Source organism: Spea bombifrons, chromosome 6 (genome assembly GCF_027358695.1).
Source record: "Spea bombifrons isolate aSpeBom1 chromosome 6, aSpeBom1.2.pri, whole genome shotgun sequence".
Lineage (NCBI taxonomy): Eukaryota > Metazoa > Chordata > Amphibia > Anura > Pelobatidae > Spea > Spea bombifrons.
In genome coordinates, this window is record NC_071092.1 from 22,909,153 (window position 1) to 22,917,978 (window position 8,826).

Consider the following 8,826-nt stretch of genomic DNA (forward strand, 5'->3'; position numbering starts at 1 on the left):
TTCAGTTTATAGTGATAGGAGTTATGCTGTACCATATCTGTTCAGTAAATGTTATTTATGTAAACTTAATTTATTTAATAATCAATTATTTTTTCAGATTCCGCCTTTTTTCCTGTTGACATTTGGTATACAAATTTGTGAAATAAATATTAAAACATTAATTTTTTGTGTTTGGAGGGTGCCACATACAGGATCCGCCCTGGGTGTCAAATACTAGGTATGCACCTGACAATACTTCCTTTACTACTCCCCATAGGAGCAAAGAAAAAAAAATAGAATTCTCAACTGAACCAATAATAATGGAGTATATGTAAAGCCCCCAAACATCCATAAATGCTGCTCTCAGAAAGATAAGTATTATTGTGCCATTTGTAATAAGTGTATTTATTGCTGCTGATTTTTAACTTGCCCCGAGCAAGCAGCTGTGTCTGCAGGCATAGCAGTTCTGTCGCTTTCTAGTTAGAGTTTTTGAGGAGTAGTACTCAGTTTTCAGCATCATAATTCTCTTCTGTGCATTTCTGGGAACATGCAAAGCATTTTGTGCAAACACTTCACTTCACATTGTACACTATGGCCCAGGAACCCAGCGGTTTCATGTGATGTGACGTCCCTTGCCGTGACTCTGCTGTGTTCCTGGGCGGAACGAGAGAAGAGACGCTGTGAGGGAGGCAGCCTTGCGGGACTGCCGGGTAAATCTGCAGATCAGGTAAAGGGGTGGGCGTGATTGACCAAGTATGTAGCGGGAGTAGGCGGGATTGGACACATGTTGCGGGAGCGGGCGGGAGTGGAACACACAGATTGTGGGAGCGGGCGGGATTGGATACAAAATCACTGGGAGTGGGATTAAAAAAACAGTCCCGCGCAGGGCTCTAGTTTTTGCCATTCTGCTGTTTCTGCAGGACATGCTTTAGTAGATTATTTTCCATTAATATAACAGGATTTTTAAAATAATTAAAATTCCTTTGCTGCAAGAGGGTGCTTGTTCACTGCATCGTGGATGTCTACATGCCTGTCGAACAAGCCTTGGTCCCATGCGCTCACAGCCCAGGAGAGTGCACAGATGAAAGGACAGGTGAAACTTTCACTGTTGGTCAGCCATTTCTTTAATGAGAGCCTCACAGGTGATTACCCACAGCTCTGTATTACCCCATATTATTGTCGGATGCCGTTGCTCCCGCTTTGGGGCAATTAATTACTTAACCCTAAAACCTTGAAAGATTATTTGTGCATCAGCCCAATGGAAGTATTATAAAATTGCGAAAAGGTTCTAGTGGTCTATATAAAAGGTAACGGGTACTTCAGAACCCTTCTAGATGATGCCATTCTTCAAATGCCATTTTGATAGCTAATAGTCCCCTGTTGCCCATGTCCTAGTTACACTCAGCAAGTGTGAATTATTTAGAAAAGTAGGAACAGGGCTGGATCTTGTTGGAGGATGGTCGTCTGTGGGAGAGAACTGCATCAGCACCCAACTCAGAAGCGTTGACTTCCAATATAAATGGTTGAGCAGGATCAGGACTTTTTAAAACAGGTGGTGAGGAAACTTGAGGTGGTTAAAGGCAAAGATTGCCCCAATTTTTTGGGTTGGACCCCATTTTGGTCAAGGTGATGATAGGAGCAATAATTTGAGAAAAGTTCCTGATAAAACATCTGTAATAATTGGCAAAGCCAATCAATCTTTGGATTCTCTTAAGATCCGAAAGTAGAGGCAATTGAGTAACACAAGAGAGTTTATTGGGATCCATTACTAGATGTCCTTCCGTTATGACATAACCCTGGAAGTACTTTTTCTTGTTAAACTCACATTTTTGGCTTTGGCTGAGACTTTGGAGTACAGACTTGACGTGAGTATGCTGATCCTCTAGGGTCTTGGAATAGAACATGAAGTGGGATAACAACATATATATCTGAAAATCTCATTCAGAAAGTTTTGAAAGACAGCCGAGGCATTACACATGTGTATCTTTCCCTTTCTTACATTGTTAACATTATCATTTTCATATGTTACATAGCAAATCCAATTAAAAGTGATATGCACATGGTTACAGTACAGTGTACTTACATGTGAATTATAATTTGCAGCTTAACTGTATACTTTAAGGCTTATTGTACTGCAATTTCTTCTATGCATCTACAGAACACTGTATTTTCATCTTTGAAGTTAACAAACTTAAACCAGAAACTTTTAAACTGTCATGGCCGCATGGGGCCGCATCCGTTGCAGCACCCAGGACTGGCCCTTGCCTCCACTCCTGCTGGTAGGTCCCCTGGCGTCCTTCCGCCTCACCAGGGTCATAGCTGAGGGTGGAGCCATTCTATCCCTGTGGATGTCCACGCGTGTGCCACGATCAGCACTATTAACAGTGCATGATCCGGCAAGCGCACCCAGGTCAATGGGGAGTGTAGTGTGTGCACACCCCCTAAAGCATTCAGTAACTGGAGGCTGGGGAGAAACTCGCACAGCCCCAGAATCTTCAATAATGAATGGGGAAGCCCACCTTTGTTTCCCCCAGCAACAGGGGCAGTCCCAAGCAGCTGGGGCTATAAGTTCCCAGAATGCTGGCAGCTCAGTGCCAGACTATTCTGAAGCCCAGCTTTCAGTATTACAACGTTTCTTCTGATTCCTGCAATTTTGTTGCTGCTGCCGTCACTACATGCTTAATTCTGCTACCTGCAATATTTTGATTGTTTTTCTTTACCCCTAGTATAACCATTTCTGGAAAAAAAATGTAAATAACATGTGTGCGGTCTTAAGAAACCCTCTAACTCCCTTCGAAAAATATTGAATACTTGGGCACGATCAAAGTCTGTGTATAATGTCATCCTCGGCTGCAAACATCTGGGACTGTAGCTATTCTCTTTTGATCCCATTTTATGGAGATTCTCCTGGGAAATGTAAGCATTATGTGTGTTTTTGAAATTCATTTCATTGTATGCCTTCAAGATGGTTATAGTAGTTTAGATTAAGAAAATACTTGCGTCCATCAAGTTCAACCCTTTTCCTATTACTTGTTTACCGCTGTTGATCCAAAAGAAGGCAAAAAAACCCTCATTATGTGAGCACTTTTGAATTGTGCTTTCAATGGGGAAAAGAATCCTTCTTGATTCTAAATGGCTTGGATCAACAAGCTGCTTCATTAAAACAGTATCCAGGCCCGTTTTAAAGACATCTAATGTATTTACTAGCACCACCTCTTCAGGCAGTGAATTCCATACTTTTATTGTCCTTACTGCAAAAAATCCCCTCCGCTGTCGTAGACTAAATCTCCTTTCTTCAATTCTTAGCGGGTGACCTCTTCTCCTTTGTAATGTCCTATAAATGAACAGGTTTTTAGAGAGCCCTTTGTATGGACCCTGTACATATTTATATAACATTATTATATCCACTCTAAGATGCAGTTTCTTTAATGTGTACAAATTTAACTTTTCTAGCCTTTCTTCATAACTAAAACTTTCCATTCCCCTTATTAGGTTTGTGGTCCCCCTCTGGACTTTCTCTAGTTCCATAATGTTTTTTTGTTTTTTTTAAGAAAAAGCACCTAGAATTGAACTGCATATTCAAGATGGGGTTTTACCGTGGGCCTGTAAAAAGACAGAATAATATCTTCCTCCCATGAGTCAATACTACTCTTAATACATGCCAATATTTTATTTGCCTTTGCAGCGGCTAGCTGGCACGGTGCACAACTGCTAAGTCTATTGTCTACAATTACTCTCAAATCTTTTTTTATTAGTAGATTTCCCCAATGGTGTCTCTGGGAGATGTACAGCCCAATATTTAACCCCGGTAGTAACTGTTGGTGGGGAACAGGGTGTATAAATTGCTTAGTACAATCTGCATAACATGTGTGTGATTCCTGAGGTAATTTTTTTATCAGTGTATCTAAGTCATTGTTCCAATCAACATCTGTAATGGCTGACCTTGTATAGATTTGCGCTTGGAGGTATGCAAACCATTATATTTGGATATTTGTGTAATCGTCCACACCCTGGAATCTCGTCTTGACAGTTTTTAGTGTAATCCATCAGCTGCCATATCTTCGGTAAGCCTCTCCCAGTCCCCAAATATGTCCGGCATCCTCTCTTGAAATTTGTGTTGGTAGATCTGCATAGGGGGTATGAAAAAGGCGTAGGAACCGAGAGGACGGATCCCCCCCCAGGAAATCATGCGGGAGGACCGGTAATAGAGAAATCCCCCCCAGGGCTGTAAGTGAGGCGAGTGCCCTCGGGCGCAGCTGTGAGTGGGTGCACAGCTGCCTGATCAGCAGCTGCAGCCTGCAGGACTGGTTGGGGAGATTACGGATTTCCCTAACCAGCCCAACATTAAGGTAACACTTATCAGTGTGCTCTCTGTCACTGAGCGCCGGTCGACGGGCTATGACGTGTATATCCCAGCCCCGGCGCTCAGCATAAACAGCTGTGCGCAGCCGCACTCACTGAAAGCGAGCGGCAAACCAGAAGGAAAGGAGAAAGGTAAGAGATGTGGATAATGAAGGGGGGGTTTGATGTGGAGAACGAAGGCGGGGGGTCTGATGTGGAGAACGAAGGGGGGGTCTGATGTGGAGAACGAAGGAGGGGTCTGATGTGGAGAACGAAGGGGGGGTCTGATGTGGAGAACGAAGGGGGTGTCTGATGTGGCGAACAAAGGGGGGTGTCTGATGTGGTGAACGAAGGGGAGGTCTGATGGTAGATATGTGTGTGTGCATATACATATGGTGAGGCATGTATGTGGGCAATGTTTATGAATGTGTATGGGCACTTGGGCAAGCATATGTGTGTGTGTATAGGGCAGGTGTGTATATGTGCATGTATGGGCACGTGTATATAAGGTGTGTATGAGCAGTGTATATGTGTATGTCTGTATGGGCAGCCTATGTGTCTACGTCTGTATGGACAGTGTATATGTGTAAACTTAAAAGGGGTAGGCTAAAAGCGCTAAAAGCAAATTTTTAAAAAACAAATTAAAAAAAAAAAGTATTTTTTAAAACAGCAGAACCACTTGCCAAGGTTTCCTCTTCTTGGCTTGGACAGGTAGAGTAGTTCACAAGGGGGTTAGTGGCTGCGCTCTCACGGATGTGAATATATGAAAGAAAGAGAAACACAATAGTGCAATATGTCTCTTAAAACTTATTTTTTATAAAATGAAGGCCACAAGGGGCTACTCAGATTTGGTGGCGGCTTCTTCAGTTAGTGCTGCCAAAGAAATCTTTAAGGCGAGGATTATATCGCCCAAGCGCATACTTTGGGGCCAGCTGAAGAAGCCCCCACCAAATGTCAGTAGCCCCTTGCGGCCTTCATTTTATAAAAAATAAGTTTTAAGCGACATTGCACTACAATGAATATGTGTGTATATAAGGAGTGTATTTGTCTTATAGTGTATACGTCTGTGTAAGTATGTGCAAGGGCAGTGTATATTTATGGTGAGGCATGTGTGTGTGAGCAGTTTATGTATGTTTGGGCAGGCGTGTATAAGGGTAGTGCATATGTGTGAGTACTGGCAAGTGTGTATGTTAGTATGTTTCCAGGTGTGTTATGGTGGGCATGTGTCTAGGTATATTAGTGTGGGAATGTTTTGGGGTGTATTATTGTGCGTGTGCATGTGTGTGTATGTTATTGAAGTGTTTAAATGGATATGTTCCTGTGTGCATGACGTGTTAGGAGTCTTAGATGGTTCCTTCAATACATCATAGTAGTCTCTGTGGCTGTGTCCAGTGGGGTCCATCTGTAATTGTAAGATTTTTCTTTTTTTGTTAGTTTCTGTGGGAATTTTTCTCCCATTTATCCAGTAGAGCGTTTTTGAGCTGAAGGTGATATACCAAGACATTTTGGACAACACTATGCTTCTAACTTTGTGGGAACAGTTTGGGGAAGGTCCTTTTCTATTCCATCATGACTGTGCCCCAGTGTACAAAACAAGGTCCATGAAGGCATGGTTGCAAGAATTCCCCACAGAAACACTCCAAAATCTTGTGGAAATCGTTCCCAGAAGAGTGGAAGCTGTTATAGCTGCAAAGGGGGACCCAACTACATGTTAATGTCTATGTATTTATAATGCGATGTCATAAAAGTCCCTTTTGGTGAAATGGTCAGGTGTCCCAGTAGTTGTGACCCAACATTATTGCAACTTTTTTGTTATTCAAACATGGTTACATCTCTGGGGGATGACTTGCCATGAAAAACACTTTAATTCCTCAATTGCATACAATCTTAATAAATACAGATTAATACTGAAAGCACTTTATTTTTGTGTAAATTTGTATTTTATTCTCCTTACCTTTTTATGGCAGCTTAAAACGACAACTCACAGCATCAACTTTTGGTTAATTTTCTTTGACCTGTTTGTTTAATAAAGAATTTTTCTGTGAAAACTGAACATGATACTTTTTTGTGAGGAAATTGTACATACACACACATATAAATTTATATAAAATTTGCCATGAACAATTCCCAGTTTACTGAACAAGAATATACCCTACAAGTAAAAATGCTAACAACCCCCCCCCAGATTTGTAGGGGTTCCTACGCCCATGTTAATGAGGGAAGTATTTTCCTGGAATTGCTGGTCCAATTTGGAGTCTGTAAAATTATTTGTATTGTTTATCCAATCCAGCATAAGAGAGGCTCTGTTATAAGTCTTGATCTCGGGTATGTTAAAGCATAAATGTAATAAAAATATATACAATGTAATAAAAGAATACTTATCTATACAAATGTCCATGTACATATAAGAAGAAAAATAAAAAACATAGAAATTATAGTGCTAATCATTCTGTAAGAAATGCACTCACATGCACAAGAGCCTATAAATACCAGCTCTTGTATAACAAGCGTTGTTAATTCCTCCAGAGTAGAGTCCATACTAAATGAAGTGTTGCTAATGTAAAAAACAGAAGAAAATGCCAGACACAGAGTAATAAGCATAATATGCTGTTTTATTGGCCCCTTAATGTCAAGGCTTACTTTAAAATCAGTAAAAACAAATATCCCATATGACTTGCGTGTATAGTCTACTCTCAGTAGGGTGGATAACGTTTACTGCTGCAAAGCTTCCCTTTCCGTTTCAGCTGTATGTTCATTGCAGGTTGGTTTTCTCCTGTCTCCGTGCACCGCTGCTGATGGTATACTCCAGTCCGTGGATATTATGATAAACTATTGGATTCGGCTTATGAGAAAGCTCTCTCCAGATTTATGTGAGAAGTGTTTGCTCTAAATTGCTGTTTCCTCAGACATTTAACACGGCTTTGAGAGACATTGCTAAGTGTATATACAGTAACTGGAACATTATACAATCCGATTTCTCATTGTCCAAATCATTCCGAAAACCTCCAATTCTCAGTTACAAACGCAACCGGAACCTTCGCGATATGCTGGTACACACCGATTCCACCAAGGGCCCTGCAACTATTACTACGGCTGGCTGTTTCAAGTGCCCAGGATGTGTGACATGCAACCATTTGCCTCAGACCAAATTTTTTTTACCATCCTCATACAGGCAAAAGAATCAGGATTAAACATGCGATTACCTACACAACTACCTATGTTATTTATAAATTACAGTGGCCATGCGGTTTGATCTATATTGGTAAGACAGTAAGACAATTACATCTATTTAACGTGTGGACCATTTGTTCCTCTCTTTGAGAAAACTAATTACTAGAATGACTATATGTATATTTGATCTTTTTATATACTCTTTGATATAATAGATATTAAAGTGTATCTTCTAACACTTTAGGGTAACGATCATGTTCTGCCTATTACTGCTGCTTGCTCATTTGTAACGTATATACCGTATTTGCTCGATTATAAGACAAGGTTTTTTCCAGAGCAGAGTGCTCTGTGAAATGCCTTTTAACCCCCTTAATGCCACTCTGCCTCCAGAAATGCCTTTTAACCCTCTATACGCCACTCTGCCTCTTGAAATGCCTTATACCTCCCTATATGCCAATCTGCCCTATAATATGCCTTTTAACCCCCTAAATGCCAGAGTGGCATATAGGGGTATAAGGCAATTCTGTAGGCAGAGTGGCACATAGGGGGTCAAAAGGCATATCATGGTGCACAGTGGCATTTAGAGGGTTAAAAGGCATATCATGGGGCACAGTGGCATTTAGAGGGTTAAAAGGCATATCATGGCACACAGTGGCATATAGGGGGTATAAGGCATTTCTGGGGCAGAGTGGCAAGCCAAGGGGCAGATGTGCATAACTGGGGAGGGCAAGTTGAAAAAAAAAGGAAATAAAAACTAAATATTTTTCTCAATCATAGGTTTTATTAAAAAAAAAAATTGTTAACATAGTTTATATGAATTAACATTTACTGGTAAAACTTTTTTTCCTGTAGGGTTGTCTTATATTCAGGCTTTTTCTTTTTTTCATAAATTAATATTCAGATTTGGGGGGTCATCTTATAATCAGGGTCGTCTTATAATCGAGCAAATACGGTATTTGTTTGATTTACATACTTGCTTCCATACTCACTTTATTTGAATATATAGGTGTACTTTCTATATACCGTATTGGCTCGGATATAGGCCACCCCCGTATATAGGCCGCACCCTAAAAGTTTGGTGCTTTTTTAAAGAAAAAGTTTTTTTCTTTAAAAAAGCACCAAAACACATGCTGCCACTTTGTCTCCCCCCCCCGAGATATGCTGCCACTGCCCCCCCCCGAGATATGCTGCCACTGTCTGAGTGTATTAGAGAGTAAGATACAGGTCCCCTGCACCGCTACGGGGGATCTGTATCCTAACCCCGCTGCCTGCCCGGCGCCCGGGACTGCATGTCCCGGGCGTCGGGCGCTAGACCCCGAATATAGGCCGGACCCC